The following is a 21,493-nucleotide window of genomic DNA, read 5'->3' on the forward strand; positions in this document are numbered from 1 at the left end:
CAGGTAAACAAGTGTGACCACATAAGGAGCGGACATTTGCCATGAAGCAGAAGGCAGTCGGGGGGGGGGGGGGGAAGACACTGAAGCGAGAGGGAGCCTCTGTGGCACCCAGGCAGCTGGAGCCTCACTCTCCAGACTGAGGCTTCTGGCCATGGTTCCCCCTCACCTCCCCTTGGCCTCAGACTCTCACACTCTCTCCTGTGCCTGCAGCTGGGTCCCGGTTCTCTACCCGCCCCTCTGCTTTTCTCTCTCTGGCACTCTTTCACCCCTGGTCCCTTCTCTTCCAGCTGTCGCCGCCTAACTGCACCCCACATCACCCCTTTCTTCTGGGCTGCATAGCCAGCCGCCTCCTGGACTTCCCCCCACGGTCACAGCCCTACCTCCAGTACTGCACAAGCACAGCGTCTCTCCCCACGAACTGAGTACCCCCATTCAGTAGCCCAAACACCATCCCTTGGAGCCATCATCCTTGACTCACCCTGCCTTGACTCACCCAGGCTGCCGTGAGACCCTGTCTATTCTCTCGTGTCCTTCCTGCCCGCTCCTGCCCTACCTTCCACTCCCACTGGGGATACTGAGTCCAAGTCCCAGCCTCTCACTGCACCTAACCTGTTTCTCCCACAACACCCTTAAGCACAACACGCTAGCCGCCCACACAGGACTGCTAAAAAGTCATCCTGGGATGCTGCCTGGTATATGTTGCTGCCCATCTCTCAGAAAAACCTTCAGTGTCTCCATTGCCCACAGGACTGCGCATCCCAAGATGCTCCCCCTCCAGCCTCTGACCTCCTCCACCTTCCTACGTCCTCCTTCCTGCCCTCCTACCTCCCACCACTCAGTGACTCCACCAAATTTCATAAAGCCTCTGGGCTTTTGCTCATGTTGTTCCCCTTCCTGGAATGCCTTCTCTTTCTCTCTATTGGGTGAGTGAAATCCTTCCTTTACAGCAGGATCAAGCTCTACCTTCTCTGGGAAGCCTTCCTCAGAGCCCCAAGCATCAGCGTACCCCTCCCCAGGCACTGTGGCCGTGGCTGTCGGTGGCACTCCCTCCATCAGGGCACCAGCTGCCTTGAGAGTCTGAATAGTTTCTCTGTGTACAGTCCTATCTCGACCATGCCTTTCACTGAGCTGGACAGCCAGCACCAGTGCTGGGCTGTATAGAACAGAGACTCTCGGGAGCCTGGGTAGCTCAGTCAGTTAAGCATCTGGCTTTGGCTCAGGTCATGATCTCACCTCTCATGAGTTCGAGCCCCTCATCGGACTCTGTGCTGACAGCTCGGATCCTGGAGCCTACTTCAGATTCTGTGTCTCCCTCTCTCTCTGGCTGCTTCCCAGCTCATGCTCTGTCTCTGTCTCTCTCTCTCTTTCTGTCTCTCTCTCTCTCTCTCTCTCTCAAAAATAAACTTTAAAAAAAAAAGAGGCTTTCTACGGGATTGTGCTGATGGTACATGGCAGGTTCTGGTCAAGAACTTGCTGCCTCCATCCCCCTCGTGGAGACTGGTTTTCAAAGGACCAGAGGCCCACTCCTTCCGGTGATGCACGGGAAATAGGACGCCGTAATGAGAGGAAAGCTGGCTACTCGGTCCCATCCCCTCCAATCAGAAAGTACCATTTATGCTCAGAGTTCAGCACTGAGCATCACAGGGGGTCCCCAGGAAGGAAAATAAGACAGGTGCCCCCGTCTTTCAGGAAAGGGAGTGAGAAAGATGCCCCCTCCTCTAGGGCTTAGAGCCAAGTTGACTTGGAAGTCCTCAAGGGACCACACCTCCCCTCAGAGACAGAGGAGTCCACGTCATAAACCCAACTCACCTGATCCAAGTTCCCACCGGCTCATTCCCACCCAAAGGTCCGAGAAGCCTCCCAGGCCTCTGCTGATCTGTCTCAGGAGGCATGGCAGACCTCCCTTTCCGGGTCTCAAGTCGGAACATGAGACAGAGTTGATAAATGGCCACTGACGCAGTGGTTGCTGCAGGTCGCGGTGCTTGTGTGGGTGTTGTGTGGTCGTGCAGATGGGGTGGTTGCGACTGCTGTTGTGTGCTTGTGTGCTTGCTGCAGTTTACCGTAGCGATTGCTGATGTTGGTCATATGGCCCCACAGTGTGGTGGCTGCAATTGTGGTTGCTGGGGAGTCTGCAGTCATCGTGGTTGTGTGGCCGTTGCAGGTATTCTGACTCCTTCATCACAGCCTGAGGAGGAGGCCAGCTGTGGGGAAGGTGGCCTCTTGTCACCTGACACCATCTCAATTCCCGGCACCCGGCTGAGCCCAGGCAAAAGGAAAGGAACAGGCAGAGAAAGGAAATCTTCTCCGAGTGAGCAGATGTTGGAAGCATGAGTCTCTCCAGCCCTACAGCCCCTCCCTCTTTGGCTGCTGGTGATGCCCCAGCACAGCTATGCAGGCCACTTACCCAGAGCTGGGCGAGGTCCAAGCACTTGAAACCCTGAAGGCTCGCCTCTGCACAGCACCACCTCTGTTCCCAAGGATACTTTCCTGTGCAGAAACATCTGCATCACCAAAAATAGACCTTGCCCCATCCCCCCTGCCCTGAGGTTGTCAAGCAAGCTTGGCCAGACAGTGCTGATAGCCCTCAGGCAAAAATCAAGCAAACTTCTGTTGTAGGGGGCATATGGGAAGACAAGTCTCACCTCAGATCACAGTAGAGACCCAAGTAGAGGGCCCAGCCTGATGCCCATCTGATGCCCACCTCTGTGATCTTGGACCCAAACTCAGTATGAGGTGGGGCAGGCTGGTTCAGCCCTCCAATAGGCAAGACCTGGGCATCTCCTTGCTCACCTCCACCCACCACTGTTATGAAGGCCCCATGAGGGATTCGAGTCGTACTGAGGCTATGTGGTTTCCCCAGCATGGCAGACAGAGACACTCAGTTCTTAGTACCCGGGATGGAACTTTATATCTGCCTCAGGGAACCTGGGTCCTGTGCGATATATCCCCTCCCCTGAACTCTGCTCCCAATCAGAAATGTAATTGTTTTAAATGTATTAGTAGATAATACTCCACATGGTCCAATAGCCAAATGCACAAAAGGGAATACAGTGAAATACACTATACACTCTCATATCTTTCCCTTAGCCACCAGAGATCACTTATGAATATGCAAGCAAATATGCACATGCATCCATATAAAGAAACATGGCACATGGGAAGAGGACAAACCTTGGAGCCAGACTGCCTGAGTTCGAGACCCAGCACTGCCCAATACCAACTGATACATGACCTTGGGCAGCCTCTCTGTACCCCAGTTACCCCCATCTGCAGAGCACGACACAATCATAGTACCTTCTTCATAGGATGGGGGTGAGCTTAAACAACACATAGGAGCTTTCACTGTAATGGATGTTCTTTTCTTTCCTCTTTTACGGAAACGATATGCACTGCTTTGCACATAATAGTTCTACACCTTATCGTTTTCACTTCCTAGTGGATCTGTAGCTCATTCCCCTGTTAGTACATAAAGAGTTTCCTTGGTCTATTTCAGGGTTGCATAGTATTCCATTGGCTCAGTGCACCATAATTTATTCAGATGATCCTTCTTGGATGGACATTTTGGTGGTTTCCAATATTTTACTCTTACAAACAATGCTGCAATGAATAACTTTGTACATACTTTATTTTGTCCAAAAGTGATTAGGATAAATTCCTAGAAATAGAACATTAGCCAACTGGTATATATGTTTGTGACTTTTTGCCATCCATAAATGTTGCACAGATTCAACATCCCATAAGCAACATATAAGACTTTCTGTTCCCCAGGCCTGTATCAGCAGAATGTATAAATAATTTTTTTTATCTTTGTCAATTTGGTACGTGGAAAACAGTAAATGTTATTTCTCTGTAGTTTTATTTTATAACATCTCTTATTACACGTAATATGAAGCATCCTTTTATAAAATCATTTGTTTCCTTTTCTGTGAACTCTCTGTTCGTATCTTTTGCCTATTTTCTTATTATATGGTCATTTTTCTTATTGACTAGTGAAAAGTCTTTATATGTATTATTACGTATCACCATATTTTTCCTGGTTTAGCATTCCTCTGTAGAATTTGCTTGCTGGCTTTCCATACATAATTTTTAATGCAGTAGAAGTTATCCATTTTTTTCCTTATGACTTTTGTATCTTATGTCATACTTTGAAAATTCTTCCCCATTCCAAAATAGTTATTAGATTACGTCTTTTTTTAATGTTTATTTATTTTTGAGAGAGAGGGAGTGTGAGTGGGGGAGGGGCAGAGAGAGAGGGAGACACAGAATCTGAAGCAGGCCCCAGGCTCCAAGCTGTCAGCACAGAGACCGATGTGGGGCTCAAACCCACGAACCATGAGATCATGACCTGAGTTGAAGTCGGACACTTAACCGTCTGAGCCACCCAGGCTCAGGCCCAGATTGCTTCATAATCTCCCACAGTTTGTTATTGCACTTGAAAAAATTTAAATCACTGAACTTTCCTGGTATGTTTCCTGATATAAGAAGTGAGGTATAGATCCAACTTAATTTTTTTCCAGATGGCTACTCAGTTGTCTCCACACTATTTATTGAATAATTCATCTTTTTTCCCAATGATTTGAAATGCCACCATTATCATAAACTAAATTCCCAATAGGTTTTGGTCTATTTCTGGATTTCCTATTTTGTTCCAACTGCAAGATGTCCTACACTATTTTAATTACTGTAGTTTTATAATATGCATTATAACATCTAGGGCTAGTTTCCCATTCACTTTTCACCTTCTTTTTCCATATGAACTACTTGTTTTATTGCGATTTCTTTTAATTTGTAGGTTAACTAAGGCAAAACTAACATTGAATATTTCATTGACTATGATGTTGATTCAGACTGAGGAGAATTACATTTTTTCAGAAAACTATCCAATATATCAGGCTTTACAAACTTAGGGGTTTCCGAAGACCACCCTCAGGTTTGACAGTTTGCTAGAAGGACCCACAGAACTCACTGGAAGCTGTTGTACTCGTCGTTACAGTTCATTACAGTGAAAGGATTAACGCCAGCCAAGGAAAGAGGTGCAAGATGCGTGCCAGGCAGAGTCCAGGAAACTTCTGAGCACTGAGCCTCCAGCCTTCCTGATGGACCCACGGACAGCACTGCTCTCCCCAGCGGGCACATGCAACCATACAGAGTAGTGACAGCTAGGGAAGCTCATCTGAGTGTCCAGAGTTTCTCCTGGAGCTCAACCACAAGATGGGACTGACTGCCCATGGAGCTGACGTTTAGAGCAGAGCAGGGATAGAGTGAATAGCATGTAACCCAAAGCTCCTGTCCTGAATCACATTGTTAAACTATTTCGTGTGGCCTGGGAGCACCCCCTGTCCCAGTAAAGAAAGACATTCTTATCAGGCAGGACATTCCAAGGTCCTGGAGCTTATCTCCCAGGAGCCAAGGAGAAAGGCCAGAGCTCTCTTTGAGTAACGTCAGGTTTTTTTTACAACACAAGTTTTTAAATGTATTTACATGGAGTTGAGTAATATAGTCTCGAAGGTTTCTTTTGATTCTATTCCTCTGTGGTTGTTATCCCCTTAGCATTTCTTTTTTTGTGGCTATTTCCTTCTTTTCTCTTGACAAAGTTATCTGACAATTTATAATTCTCTTCTTTTTCCTTTTTTATACAGGCTTCACACCCAGCATGAAGCCCACTGCGGGGCTTGAACTCATAACCCTGAGATCAAGACCTGAGCTGAGATCAAGAGTTGGACACTCAGTTGACTGAATCACCAGGCACCCCTAGCCGACAATTTATAAATCTTATAAATCTTATTGCTTTTTAAAAGAATTAGCTTTAGGGCGCCTGGGTGGCTCAGTCAGTTAAGCGACCCGCTCTTGATTTGGTTCAGGTCATGATCTCACAGTCATGACATCGAGCCCCAAGTGGAGCTCTGGGCTGGGCGTGGAGCCTGCTTGGGATTCTCTCCCTCTCCTCCGCCCATCCCTTACCTGCTCATGCATGTGCATGTGTCTTCTCTCTCTCTCTCTCTGGCAAAATAAATAAATAAAAAAAAAAAAAAAAAAAAAAGAATTAGCTTTAAATTTAGTTATTAGCTACTTGTTATAATTTATTAATTATAAAACTTTTTTGTTTTATAATGTATTCATTTCTGCTTTAACATTTATTAATTTCTTCCTTCTGCTTTCCTTAGGTTTATGGCCTTTTTTCTAACTACTTCAGTGGGATGCGTATTTCATTTTTCATTCCTGTTTAATTTTTTATTAATTTATTATTAGACTATGTGTATTAGTCAGGGTTCTCCAGAGAAACAGAATCAATAGGATACTGATTTATATCAATATAAAAGAAATTTATGGGGCACCTGGGTGGCTCAGTCAGTTAAGTACCCGACTTTACCTCAGGTCATGATCTCGCGGTATGTGAGTTCGAGCCCCGCATTGGGCTCTGTGCTGATAGCTTGGAGCCTGGAGCCTGCTTCGGATTCTGAGTCGCCCTCTCTCCCTGCCCCTCCTCTGCTCATGCTCTGTCTCTCTCTGACTCTCAAAAATAAATAAATATTTAAAAAAATTAAAAAGAAATATATAAAAGAAATTTATTCTAAGGACTTGGCACACGCAATTACAGAGACTGAGAAGTCCCAAGATTGGCAGACAGCAAGCCGGAGCCCCAGGAGCACTGGTGGTGTGAGTTCTCGTACAAGTACAAGTCCAAAGGCAGAAGAGGATGATGTCCCAGCTCAAAGACAGGCAGGCAGAGAGAAAGAATTCTTTCTTCACCTTTTATTCTAGTCAAGCCTTCAACAGATTGGATGGGGCCCACCCATACTGGGGAGGACAATCTGCTTTGCTCAGTTTGCCAATGCATATGTTAATCTCATCCACAAACACCCGACGGAAACACTCAGAATAATGTCTGACAGAATAGCTGGGCCCTATGTGGGCCCTGATCCTATGGCCAGGTCAAGTTGACACACAGAGTCTCACTATGCATTCTTCTCTGGACACTGCTTTAATTGTATCTTTTATGTTCTGAGAAGTTATATTTTCACTATTGATATTTCATATGTAATCATTCCATTTTGATGTCCCTTGTAGCTTACAGCAGGGATGTGGGTTTTTTTATTTTTATTTTTTTAACATTTACTTATTTCTGGGAGAAAGAGACAGAGTATGAACGGGAGAGGGGCAGAGAGAGAGGGAGACACAGAATCGGAAGCAGGCTTCAGCTTGTTAGCTGTGCTGACAGCTCAGAGCCTGAAGCGGGGCTTGAACTTGCCAGCAGAGAGATCATGACCTGAGCTGAAGTCGGACGCTTAACCAACTGAGCCACCCAGGCACCCCTATAGCAGGAATGTTTTGCTACTAAATTTAGACTAAGCCATAAGTACAATGACTTTCCCTTTTGTATAAAGTTGACTGATTCTCACAGGCCAATACAAAGGTGAACCAGGACCTCCTAAGGGCCCAGATGTTGCTTTGAAAGGATTCTCTAAGGGGGCACCTGGACGACTCGGTTAAGTGGCTGACTGTTGGTTTTGGCTCAGGTCATGATCTCATGGTCGTGGGATGGAGCCCCATGTTGGGCTCTGGGCTGAGCGTGGAGCCTGGTTAAGACTCTCTCTCTCTCTCTCTCTCTCTCTCTCTCTCTCCCCCACCTCTCTCCCACTCACACATTCCCCCTCTCTCTCAAAAAAAAAAAAGTGTAAAAAAAAAGAGGATTCTCTCAGAACTTGAAAAACCTCATTTAAATATCAATAGAAACATGTACCTTTTTTGCCTAAACAGGTTTCTTAAGAACCAAGGTCAAGAATTTCTCTGTTGAATCTAAAAGGGGAAAACAGAAGCCATCACTTCTCTCTTATCCAAATGATCATAAATAAAAATATTATTAACAAAAATTATAATAACTATCATAATACCACCTAAAATATGTTTCCTGTGTTTTATACATGACCTCTTATTTCATTTTTGCAGGAGTTCTTAGAGATATCATACTCTACATCTTAAAGATGAGAAAACTCAGCCTCAAAGGAGATACATAACTTGCTTAAGATCACACATCCTTTTAAGCGAAGGAGCTAGGATTTCACACTGGTTGTGTCTGATTTAACACTATAGGAAAGCAAACACTACTGAGCCCATCTTTACCCTCTATCTTGTTCACTGACCCCGTCCCCCTCCATGTGTTCCAGGGCCCCTAGGAGATTAATATACATACCTTAAAATGCCTACCAAGGCTGAGATGGAGGGAGGCTAGCTTTGGCCCTCTGTAAGTTTGCTCAAGGTAATGTATCTCTCCCTTTCTTGATACACAGGTGGTGCCGTGAGATCTAATTAAATGTTAGATGTCAATTAGGTGCATGCAAACCCTTTGGTCTCACTACAGTGTCCTTCGGCACATTCCCTCGTTCTATAAAATCTGTAGATTAAGGTCCAGATTTCGCAGAGAATAACTGCAGCCGGATCACCATCTGCCTGATTCCCCGCACCCCACCCCCACCCCCATCAGTAAGTTACCCTGAATAAAAGTCTATATCAACTGTATGGCGTGGCCTCCTTTCGTGTTTTCAGTCTCAAAGTGCCTTCTCAGTTAGGGGAATACTTTGCAGTCCCTCCTCCACCTTCTATGCAAATGCAAATGCAAAAGCCTATGCATTTTTTCAGGATGTCTCTCTTGACTCCCCTCTGCCCCAACTTGTAGCAATAAGATGGTTCTACTTCCTTTGGCAAAACTTATTTTCCAGGCAGAGAGAGGACGTTTGCTATGGTCCACCATCGATTAGGGAGAAGTCCAGCCCGGAATTCTGGAACAGAGACAGGCAGGCCACCAGCCACGGAAGGCCTTTGCCTGCAGAAGCCATATGGAAGAAGAAAATTCTGAGCCAAGCACTAATGAAGAGGAAGGAGAGGGAAATCAGGGCGGGGGCTGGGAGAGTGGGGGTTAGGCACAGCTGCTTCAGGAGGGGGACACTGACCATGGATCTTGCATGTGCTGGACACACCCATCACTCATGCCAAACCCATCCAGTTCAACTCAGCTGTCTGGCAGCTGCCCTTTAATGCAACGAGCAAACAACTTGCTACATTGAAGGTTTCAGTTAGTGTCTTTGGCCAAGTCTCAGCGGGAACCAGCACAGACAACCATGGGGGGGGGGCTGGAGGCCCCAGGAACAGCAGCCAGAGCCCAGGCGCGGCTCAGAGTGCCAGCCAACTGGGCGCATTATCAGAACCCTGCTGCAAAGAGATAAGGAACGTCCTGATCCAGCCCCTAGAAGAGCAGGACTTTATATAGCAGCTTGTGTAGGCTGCAAGGGAATGTCCTGGCCCCAGGCCTCCCAAGCCCAAGCAGAGAGGGGAGTGGGTGGGTGAGAAGCCAGGAGCTTATAAATAACCTCGTGTGCGCTGATGGGCTCAGTGGCTGTGTCTTACCAAAGCCTGAGATCTTGGGGAGGAGGGGTCACCTACAGATCGTTTTTATCTTCTTTATACTCCTCTGTATTTTCCAAGTTTTCCACAATGAACTCGAGCCCTTCTTACAGTCAGCAAACATGAACACCATGTTTAAAAAGTGAAAAAGAGAGGCCCAAAAGGAATTCCTTCAGCTAGGAATTCTGGTCACCATCCTTCCCCTGCTCATGAGTCCCCAGTCCTGGACCAGTCAGTCCTGTCCCCTCTTGTCTGATCTCTCCCAGAGATGCCCTACAGGTGCTTGCATGGACCCATTTCCCCTCTCCTCCAGGGTTCCTGCATTGCCCTTAACTTTCCCGCCCCCACCAGTTCAAATGTCACTGTTCTTGGCTTTGTTGTCTTTAGATAAGACGCCCCTGTTCCTCATCTCTGCCTGGGTGCAGAAAGGTCACTTAAGTATGTCTGTCCTGCCTGCTTCCTGGCCTCCTAATGCTAGCTTAGTAATGAGGGCAGGGAGGGGGGAAGCCATGATATTCCTGTATAGAGAATGTGCACTTTATGCCTCAGACTCCTTGTCTGTAAAATGGAGGTAATAATAACACCTGCCTCACAGAAATGTTATTAAGAATAAAATAAGAGTGAATGCAAAGTGCTTGACACATTAGAAATGCCCAGGTTGCCTCCTTCTCCACACTCACCCACCCCCTGAAGGACCATACTTACCAAACTTGGCCAACCTGACTTTCATTGTTTCCAAAAATAACTGCTCCTAGGAGGTGTGAGGATTCACCATCTTGACACTGGTAGTGATTCAAAGCAGGAGTTCTAAAAATGCTTCGGGAGGTGGCAGGCTCCTTGGAATAATAGCCTTCAAAGTGCCTCCTTATAAGGCAGCAGCCTCATTTGGATGTGTGAGTCATGGTTGGGCTGCTAGATAAACAGATAAAGGAATAAACATGTTGTTACTTTGTAGTAACGCCTTATGTAGTAGTCTGAGTTCAGCTCATGACCCTGGGGCAATGTTGAGGAGACAAAAGTAGGCGAAATATCAGCCAATCCCTATTTTTTGAGCAGTGCTATGTGCAAAGAGGCATTGTGCTAGGATTCGAAAATGAAACATAGACCAGCTATGAAAGAGAGGCTGTGAAAGAGAGGCCAGTCTAGCTGAGGAAGTAAAATGCAGATTCAGACAGAAAGCTCACTCAGCAAACAGGATATGAGCCTGGCAGGTGATAAGGTGGAGAGTCTGGAAGAGACCTTCCACAGGGTTCTGGAGGTCAGAGCAGGTCTTGTGGAGAAAATGAACATCATTAACAAGTGGGCACCAAGCCTTGTAGTTCCCAACTCAATCAGGTTGGTCTGAGAGAAAGGATCTCACACGTTAATGTCAACAAGGCATGGGGCACACCTAAGTACGCCATCTTGTTTGATCCTGATAACGGTATTCTGTGGTGTTATTCCCATTTTACAGAACAGAAAACAGCAGCTCAGAGAAGCTCAGAGAGGTGGAGTTATGTGCTGAAAGTTACAACAGCAGAGGCAGAATTGGAACTAAGTTCTGCCTGCTCCACAGCCTCTGCTCTCGCTTCTGTCACCTGGCACCACTGAGACCTCCCTTAAAACTGTGTCCCAAGACATGGGCTGTCTGTGACCAGCAATGGAGCTCTCATTCCAAGGCTGTGGCCTTCCAACAGAGAGGATGTTGCCCAGAGAGGCTAGCAAATTCTTTGGAGCTATATCAACATTGCATTGCCTGCCAATATCATGAGAGAAGACGGGGTGACCTCTAAAGCCCAGATCAGAATAATAACTTTGATGACATTTTATAGTTTTAAATATTTAAGCCCTTCCTTCCACATACTAGTATTTTTCCCAATTCAGAAACTCATCCCTTTTATCATCACAACAACCCATAATGAGCCGCATGAACTTTTCAGGAATGACATGGGAATAAGACAGGAACAATCTTCTAAAGGTGATTTTTGCCCCCAGCTTTAAACCATTCAGTCTTGGAGGACTTTTGCGACATAACAAATAGCACCCGCCAGTCAGCATCGGAAAATTCCTCAGATGCACCTGGGTGCAGCCGATACTATCCTCCAAAGGGCCGACATATCATCCATGACCCTTGGTGTTATGCCCAAAGTCAACTGACACCAATATTACACAAAACCTAAGTATCACATTCCTGAAGGCATCAAACAGCAATTATTGAGCGCCAGGCTCATGGTTCTTAAAACCAGTTTGAAATTACAATCCAGTAATTCTTACAGTTATATATAGTCTATGTAACTATGTCCTAATCATGAAAGAAGATGGGAGAGCCCTTTAAAAGAACAGTGTTATGGACTGTTACATTTCCCACCACCACCACCAAAATCCATATATTGAAATCCTAACCCCCAGTATGAATATATTTGGAGCGACAGACTTTCAGGAATTAATTAAGGTTAAGTGAAGTCATAAGGGTGGGGCCCTGATTCCACAGAACTGGGGTCCAATAAGAAAAGGAAGAGCTCCTGGTGACCTTTCTGTCTGTCTGCCTGTGCACAGAAAACAGGCCATGTCCGGAGGACCCAGCAAGAAGATGGCTGTCTGCAAGCCAGGAAGAGAGGCCTTACCAGAAACCAAGCCCAATGACTCCAGAGCTGTGAGAAAATGCATTTTTGTTGTTACGCTCCCCAGTATTTTGTTATGGCGGCCCAAGCTAATGCAAACAGGAACTCAGGCTGTAAGGGAGCCATAAAACCAATACCCAGGGAATGAGGGCAGGGGACAGGGTACAGGTCATGGAAGCGACTTCCGCTCTTTTGCTGGGAGCACAGTGTTGGAGAGAGTGTGAAACAAATACCATTCCTCTTCCATGAATTTAGTAATACTAAACCTGGTCCAGGAAGTGTGACTTAGGTACACAGTAAGGGTGGCTTCCGAACCCTGCCTCCAGGATGAGTCACTGTGGAGCCTGCTCCACAAAGCCGAGTGCCCAGCGGAAAGCTGATGATAACCTATACTCTCTGGAGGCAGACAGATTCTGAGAGTCAGGGAGAAACTGAGCCAGGTACCCTCAGTGCCTTTTCCCAGGCTCATTAAATTGTTAAACCACTAGGGAGAAGAGAGGAAGGGACAGAGAGAAGCCAAGAGTATTACCCTAATCAAACTCCCTCTGTATGGAAACATGAAGAGAGGGGAAAGAACGTTCCTCTCAACACTCATCCTAGTTCTGTTCCAGGCAAACACATACCCCTCTTCAAGTCTCTCCAATACAGTACAATGTGTGTCCAGCTTTCAAATAAACAATAAGATTCACAACTTGCAAAGAAACTCCCCTTATTACACACATACACACGCACATACTTAAGCAATCCTAGGACACATCCCACATGGAAGGTAGAAATGTCCAGTTGCAGAAACTGGGTGAGCTAATTTGTGGCCCTAGTTCAGAAGGGCACAATAAACATGTGTTGAACATGGCTTGCACCCTTACAGCAGTCTCTTCCTCTTTTGCTGGAAGATGGGACCATTCATTCATTTTTTTTTTTTTAACTCAACAGATATTTGCTAAATGTTTATTATGTGCCAAGCATCATGCTAGGCTGATTGATCCAGAAAACAAGAAGCCAAGAGATATTGGCAAACAGCAGCCCTAAACCAGCTATTTGCCCAGGACACCTGTGCCATAGTCCTTGTCTCCTCCCCAGCCCTCAACCTCCTTACCCAGTCAAACACCAAGTACTGACATTCTATTCTTAATGTATCAAAACCCCTTTACTTTTTTCCATCCTCTCTGTTCTTCCTGGGTCTAGGCCATCATGTTCTCTTTCTTGGATTTCTGCAGCAACCACTTAATTGGTTTTCCTGTTTTCAGACTTAACTCTCATCCAATCTAACTGCCACACCACAGTGCACAGTAAGAAATTTGGCGTCACCTAAAGATCTACCCTTTGTCTGGGTTCCTAGGAGGAAATCCCTAAACTTGCAATTTTCACAGCAAGAGGAGTGTCTTTGTTATTCAACGTTGGGCTCTCATTTATGCTCATGAGATGAGTCAGAGTGGGGCTGGCTGAGTCTGAAAGACCAACCAAGTGATTGTGGGTGGGGCTTTGGGCCATGTGACAGCCTGACCTTCAGGGAGGGGAAGTAGCCTGGAGCTTAAGTTCAACCATGTAAGTTATTATGCAATCAACCATGACTAGGTAATGAAGCCTCAATAAAAACTCTAGGGGCGCCTGGGTGGCTCAGTCGGTTAAGTCGGTTAAGCGTCTGACTCTTGGATTTCAGATCAGGTCATGATCCTACAGTCATTAGGGCTGGATCATAGGATCGAGTCCCACGCTGGGCTCCACCCTGACAGTGCTCCCTTACTAAAGCTTGCATGAACTAACATGGTTGGCAATATTTGTGCCTATTCATGTAGAGATGCTGGGAAGTAATGCATCCTGAGGGCCTAGAAGCTTCATGTTTGGAACCCTCCTGATTCCAATTAATTATATCCTTGACTAATTCCAATTTATATCTGTTTATTATAATAAAAGTGTACTCCTAAGTATAACACTTTCCTAAATATCAGATTATCAACTGTGAGGGTAGTCATGAGAACCCTTGAATTTGCAGCCAGATGCTATGAAGAAAAGGTGATCCTGGGGACCCCGAACCTGGGGCTGGTGTCTGAAGTGAGGGCAGACTTGTGGGGACTGTGCCCTTAACCTCAAGTTGACTAACTCACTGCACACAGCCAGAGGGGTTTTCTAAAATGGGACTGTGATCACATCACATACCTGCCTAAAACCTTTGAGGGATGTCTCCTTTTCTCTAGGATGAAGTCCGATGCCAAAATACAGCTCCCAAGACCTCTGATGCTTCTGGCCCTACATAGCTCCTCAGTCTCATATCCCTCATATCCCCCATTCCCCTGCAAATTTGGTATTCCAGCCACACTGAGCCACTTGCCACTCCCTAAGCCTTCCATGCTCTCTCATTTTTTTCAGATCTTAGAACATGTGGCCCCTCATCCTATAATATTCTCTCCTCTCTGCCTTTCTCCCACACCCTTCTCTTAGCTAACTCCTAGCAGTCCTTCAAATCTCAGCTTAGATGGCACTTCTTCTGGGAAACCTTTCCATATATCCTCCACGAAGTCAGAGCTGGGTGCTCACTCCTCTCAAGGGACTTAGCCCACGTACTGAAATGGCCTGGTTACTGGTCTGTCTCTCCAGACCATGAACTTGCCGAGCATGAGGACTGTGTTTTCTTCCCTGTTATATCCCCCAGTAGTTAGCAGACTAACACAGAATTCCAAAGAGAGAAATGATACCTTTGCAGAGAAGAAACCTGGTAGACATCAACATGACTGGTGGTAAATGAGTAACTACACAAATGGGTTTTGGAAGGGTCTCCAGTCTCTTTGGCGGAGATTTGGAAAGCACCCTGGTTGTATCCAGTAGACAATTACAAGTTATCTTCCAAGATGATTCCGCCCAAAGGTTGTTAATCTTATTTCATTTGAAGTTGATTGTTGTGGGTTTCAACTTTAGAGGATAATTTTTTTTAACTTTCTCTACAAAATTCTAAGAGAAGTCCCTATCTTGAGGTCTGTACCAACTGTGAATTGCCCTTTGGACGTTTCTTTGACCTATCAGTTTTCCACTCCATCTACAAGGTTATATGGCATTTGTGAAGACAGGGACGACAACAATGTGTTTAAACATAAATAATTGGATGATTTATTAAAGCAAAATTTATTACCAGTTCATACATGCCATATGCATCCATCCGTGCTTTCTTACTAATCAATACTTGATAAAGCACTTGCTGATTAGGTGAAATGGCATCTCTTTTTCCCTCCTTTTAGCTTTCAGTTAAAGCAATCAGCACAGACTTTTTCTTCCTTTTCCTTCCTTTCCTCTTCCCTTTCTGGCATGGAATAGTCGGCACCATGGCCCCACCAGGTACTGACAGCAGGAGAGGGCTTCCTTGTGGAGGCCCTTTGATGGCATACCTACTGGTGCCCAAGGACACAGGATGCTGGAGGGTGGGGGCAGGGAGTGGAGGTAAAAGATACACCTGGTATGATTGGGAGATTGATTATATTAAGCAAATAAGTAATCGTATTGAGCAAACAGGTACATATTGAGGATAATGAGAGCCAGGTTGAGAAAGGAATTGCAAACATAAAGAGGGAGAGAACTATAAAGAACCATGAACGTGGAATGGAATTGGATGTATAAACATCAGCTTATTTTTTTAAGTATATAAATACAGGGATATATAGAAATAGCTACAGGTTTCAGTATGTGTATATACATATTTGTGCATATACATACATGTATTTCCTAGCTCCCTCCACCAAAAGGGTCTAGAAGCAATGACACCCCACTAACAATAAACACACTAGGTGGCCAGATCTTGATTCCTAAACACCATCCTCCACTGAAAGGAAGCAGTTCTCCCTGGGGAAAGGGGTAATCCAGGCTGCAGCAGGAAAAGTACAAGATGAATCTGAGTCATGTTGTTGTATCAGACTGCCAACAAGTGCTGAGATGATGGGGGCGTGTCAGAAGGATGTGGGAGCATCCTGGAAGGAACACTGGCCGTGTCTGAGACGGTCAGAGTATCAAGCTAAACAAGGTTGGCAATGGAATACAATCTACTGAATAAAATGAGAGCCCTTACTAAAATAAATCTATAAACAAACACAGAAAATGGGAAAGCTCCTTATTAGAGTAACCTGCCAAATAACAGAAGGAGAAGGAATGATGGAAATAGAAAACAATCATTTGGCAACTTTCAGAGTGGTGGGTGCAATAAACAGAGAGAAGAGCAGCCCCGAGGAGCCACATCGAGAAAGTTATTAGCCCTGCCTGGAGACTCAGGAAAGGCTTTACTCGCAGAGGCGCCATTTGAACTAGTCCTTGAATGAATACATTTCTACCGGGCAGGAAAGGTCATTCTCTACAGATTAGGGAGAATTGGAAGATGCTAGTTCTAGTTATGTCATAAATGATTAATAACTTGCCAAAGCCCCAGGGACAAGTTTTCTCCAGTCCTGAATATTCTCTGTGATACCTCATCACACCGCACAACAGGATTCCCTCCTCATATTCTTTAACGTAATTATATATTTGAAACAACTTCTTCCTCTGTTCATTTTCTGATAACATCTGGAACTCCCAACATCATGGTAGGGCTTCAGCCTCCTCACTCTCTTTTTTTGGTCTTTTGCTCTAGGTCTATCGTTAAGAATTTACCTTCTTCCTACCCTGTTACTTCCTGTTTTCCTAACTTCAGGGGCTTTTTATTCGTTGGGGTGCAAGGTTTCATTCTGCCTTGAAGCACTCTTCCCATTAGCTGGGGGATTTTTTTTGACAAGAAAGGTGTATCTAAGCCCATTTTCTGTAAAATCTGTCACTGCCTAAGTGGTACCCTGCTGCTTGAGGCCTCATCTGTCTCCATGGCAATGTTCTCAAACTATTCTGCTTGTGTAAGTTCAAGGCCCATCAAATCACTTATCATAACAGAGCCATTGTAACCCACCAATGCACACAAATACACGTTCCGTGCATCACGGCAACATTCACAAATGCAGCCACGGTTTGTATTCGTTTCAAAAATCCTTTGAAACGGACAGGCCACTCATCAGCTGACTCCATTTACTCATTCACTCATTCATTTATGTATCCAGGCTTCGCGGAGGAGACACAGACATAAAAACACCTCCTCCTGGGGGGTTGGGGGTGAGAATCAGGGATGGCTTCACCAAGAAGTGGCCAGCTGAGACCACCGAAGAGGAAAGGCTTTCCGGACAAAAACAAAGCGTGGGCAAAGGCATGAAGGTGTGAATGAACATTCGAGGTAACAAAGGAAAAGTGTTTGATAATGAAGCAGAAATGGGATGGAGGAGGAATGTACAGAGATGAGACAGAACTGGTGCTAGAGAGAGGGGTAGCACTGAGGTCCTGAGGGGCTTGTAGAAAATACTAAGGAGTTTGCACTCCTTAAGCAATGAGGAAGGTCTTAAGAGGAGGTGCAGCATTATCAGATTTGCATTCTAGAAAGCTCTCTTCTACTGCTGTCCCAGGTTTAATTAAAGGCCCAGAGGCAGGAACAAGCCAGAAACAATCTGACCAGAGATCAACTTGGGGGGTGTGCACAGGAAAAGAGTCAAGCACCACTTAAGAGGTAAGCCAGGTTCGACTGCATGACCAATTAGATGGAGGAGTGACAGACACCTTGAAGATGGCTGGGCCCATGTGATGTCAAAGAAAGAAGCATAATGGGGGGAGAAGATGAAGCACGTAGTTGGGGACAAAGATATTCTTGTCCTCCACTTTTCCCACACCTTCAATTCTCTATCACAGGGATAACACGATGACAAGCTAATCCCCACTGAGGTAAGATGTAAGGGCTTAACATGTGACACCCTCCACCGCCACCACCCCCTCCCACCCCCCAGCTCCCCGCCACCAGGAATCATGTTTTCAGTTAATAAGAGAGTACCGTGCAGCCAATGCTAATCAAGGGAATGACTCTCCTATAGTGAAATTCTGGGCAACGTGACGGGCAAGTTGGGGGATGTTTTCAGGTGGGGAGATCTTCCCAGCATCCCTAAAATCCCATCACAGAGGCTATGGCTAAAACTCTTAGTGAAGAGAATGCTGTTAACATTTCATCTTCATTCCAAAGAACCCCGTTCACGCCATAGATAAAGAGATCTTCCTCCTGGGCAGGCTTCTGCTCTCTTAGCACGGGGTGATGGGACAGCAGATGTCACAGAGCTATGGGGTCACTGAGTTCAGGCCCTGGCCCCACCATTTGCTTGTTGTGTAACCGTGGTCATGTTAGTTAACCTTTCTAAGACTCGATTCCATCATTCATTAAGCAGGGGCTCAGAACACCTGCCTCTCAGATTGGCGTGAGCCTCGATGTAAATGGCAAGGTCGCAGTCCACATTAGTGCCTTCTTGCGCCACCTCACCCCTACCCCCACCATCTCATTTCAGATTTGAATCTTCATCAGTCACCCTCGCTACCTCCACCATTTATCACAGTATCTTTCAACACCCAATTCACTTGGAGAAGCCTCATTCTCTCCACGTTCATGGGCTATTAGCTGCCCTGACAACTTCAGGTGATGAAAAGCCACCGTTCGGGCTTGGGCGGCAGGCGCTCAGAGCCCGGCCGTGAGGGCTGTGCCCCAGAACCGCCTGCAGGAGGCAGCATCGGGCAGCGTGAGGCCAGCCGGGCCGCCTCCTGAAAACCGCTGGAGCCCGGCTGGGAGGAACCGCCGAGGAGGCGCTGGAATTCAGACTCCAGGTGACAAAGGACTCAGTTTACGCACGCGGCTCTAACACTCAGTCTCCCAAGGAGTCGGGTCTTTGGGGAACAGGGGAGGAGGCAGTGGTTTCCTGAAAGCACCTCGGGCCCCGGCAAGTCCAGCGAGGTTTTTCCCACACCCACACCTGGACTTAGTTACCTTTGAGCATGGCACCCGTCCTCCAGAAGCAAAAGGCATCTCCTCCTTCCCCAGCCTTAGGGCCCTTGTTGCAGACGCCCCTTCCTCCACGATGTGACGGGATGAGATGGGGAGCTAGCTCCCCCACACGCAGTTTTAGCGGCTCACGTGCTCAGCCCCATTCGGGAGTCCTGGAGGAGACAAAAGGAATCAAGGCACACAGCTCCCGACCCTTTGGAGCTATTAACATTGTTGAAGACGGGCAGATGTGAAACCGGAGAAGGACACAAGGGTACACGTCCTCACGTGCTCTGTTTCTGGGCGGGCACGGCCGGAGGCTCCGTGTTCCCCCAGCCCCGGGGGCACATGGCCTGGCCCAAGTGATTTTTATGATTTGTGAATTCATTTACATGGAAAAAAGAAAGGGACAAACTGATTAAAACCACCCAAGGCTGCCCAGAATGTGGGATCACGGTAGGGACAGATGACCCGAGCTGTGGAAATTGGGAGAGGGGATTTACTAATGCAGGCGGCATTAAGCGGCCTGCAAGATCTGGCGGACTTGGTCACTGGGGGCCTCAGAGCTCAGAGCCAATGAGAGACGGTCGTCACTAACTCTCCTGTTAACTTGAGCTGGGGTGGGGAACTGCGATGTCACCATGACATCACCACCTTCCAGGAATCACTGAGTCAGCTTGAGGCCGCAGGCAGGACCCACTCACTTCCTCCAACAGCGGGGGCCACTCCCCACCCCCGGCAAGGCTTTGAGCCTGGGTTTTCACCACCATCCACCAGTGCTCAAGACAGTGAGGGCCTGGCCCAGAGTCTGTCAGCTGGGCAGGGACACACTGGCGTGGTGCCAGCGGCACTCACTCCCACGGCGACCCATGCTGTGGGGTCCGCTGAGGAGAGAGGTCCCTGAGGAGAGGTGGCCCTTTCAGCTTTTCAGTCACTTGTACCTCCTTGTGAACAAACTGAGGTGTTTCTTTCTTTTTTTTTTTAAGTTTATTTATTTTGAGAGAGAGAGAGAGAGAGAGAGAGAGCAGGCACGTGAGCAGGGGGGGAGGGGCTGACAGAGAGGAAGGGAGAATCCCAAGCAGGTGCCACACTTCAGCACAGAGCCCCACATGGGGCGTGCTCTCATGAACCATAAGGTCATGACCTGAGCCGAGATCAAGAGTTGGACACTTACCCGACGGAGCCACCCAGGCCCCCTGACAAACTGAGGTGTTTCTAAGGAACTAAGTTGTGAAGGAGGAATTAGGCAGGAAAAAGTAAGGGGAAGTTGGGGCTGGGGGAAGAAGTGTCAGAACAGAGGTGGGGAAGGCTTCAAAAAAAAAAAAACAAAACCTTGCCCACTTCACAAACAAGGGTCGTTCCAGATACAGTGTCATACCTCAGTCAGCGTGGGGAAGCAGGGGGCTTGTCCGGGCCCACTGCTTTCTTGTAAGGTGGGCAACTAGACGGCCATACTCATCCAGTGGCCGGAAACCCAGGAACAGGGCCAGCGCTATTTGTAGCCCTCAGGTGATGACTTTCTCTTGCCCCTTCCTCCCCAGGTCAGACCCTCCCCTTCCCTGTTAGAGGATTGAAGCCAGAATCTGTGCATACTATGTCAGAGTCTATTTCGCCTATTTCGCTCTGTAAGCTAGTCTTATGAAGACAAAAATTAACCAGTAGGCAGTAATGAGATTTTATAGCATGGCGAAGGTCCTGTACTTTCTTCCTCTCTCTCTCTCTGTCTCTCTCTCTCTCTGTCTCTCTCTCTCTCTCTCACTGCCTCCTCCCACCCCATACACATACACACAACCTGTTGTTTTGATCTTTTATCATATTCTTTCACTTAATGCCAACAAAAGCCTACCAGGTAAGTATTGCCATTTCATAGACAAGAAAACTGAGATTCAGAAAGGTGGAAGAAATTTTCCAGGGTCACCCAGCTAGTGGGTGACAAAGCCAGTCTCAGAAGCCAGGGCTATCTGACTCTAAGGAGCTGGGGCCTTACTACTCAGATACTCTGACTCAAAATAAGAGCCTCTCCTGAGTCATAAATTATAAAATTAGAATTTCAATCAGCAAGTCACAAAATCTTAAGGTTGGAAGACATTTTAAAGGTTGTCCAGGCAGATGTCCTGAATTACCTGAGTAATATCCTGGCTTCTGCGTGGAGACACCAGTTCCAGAGAATGCATTGTGTCCTGATTCAGCCAACGCCCGCTCAGAATTATTAAACATTTCTTTTGGGTTTGAAGCTGAAATCTCTCTCCCTGTAATGTCCACACACTGAGTCTGCCCTCAGGAATGTGGAGGACCTTGAGTAGTGTGTCACTCCTGAATTGTTTTTCTCTAGACTACATGCTCTAGATTCTTCTTACCCACTCTCATGTGGCAGTTTCTCATTGTCTGAATGGGGTCTGGTTCAACAGGTCAGTCTCACAGTGAGACCCCAGCACGACTCCAGTGCTCAGGAAGGGAGCTGACCAGCCCAGAGAAGAATGGGACCAGACTACAACCCCTTCATTTTATCTCACAGATCTTTTTGTTGTTGTTTTCTTTTAAGTGTTTATTTGTTTTTGAGACAGAGCATGAGCAGGGAAGGGGCAGAGAGAGAGGTAGACACAGAATGTGAAGCAGCTCCAGGCTCTGAGCTGTCAGCACAGAGCCC

General features: G+C 46.7%; 1 long non-coding RNA gene across 2 annotated transcripts; it reads right to left on the reverse strand.

Moving 5' to 3' along the window:
* Positions 1 to 71: 71 nt before the first annotated feature.
* LOC125925256 (uncharacterized) lies at positions 72 to 21,138 on the reverse strand. Of its 2 annotated transcripts, XR_007458750.1 has the most exons (6): positions 20,970 to 21,138; positions 18,850 to 19,019; positions 10,105 to 10,311; positions 7,742 to 8,303; positions 2,405 to 2,487; positions 72 to 2,201 (listed from the first exon to the last, which is right to left on the reverse strand). It is a non-coding gene; the product is annotated as an uncharacterized LOC125925256 (long non-coding RNA). The 2 variants fall into 2 exon arrangements; XR_007458751.1 differs by lacking the exon at positions 7,742 to 8,303.
* Between the last annotated feature and the right edge of the window lie 355 nt (positions 21,139 to 21,493).

The sequence above is a fragment of the Panthera uncia genome, chromosome F1 (genome assembly GCF_023721935.1).
Source record: "Panthera uncia isolate 11264 chromosome F1, Puncia_PCG_1.0, whole genome shotgun sequence".
Classification (NCBI taxonomy): domain Eukaryota; kingdom Metazoa; phylum Chordata; class Mammalia; order Carnivora; family Felidae; genus Panthera; species Panthera uncia.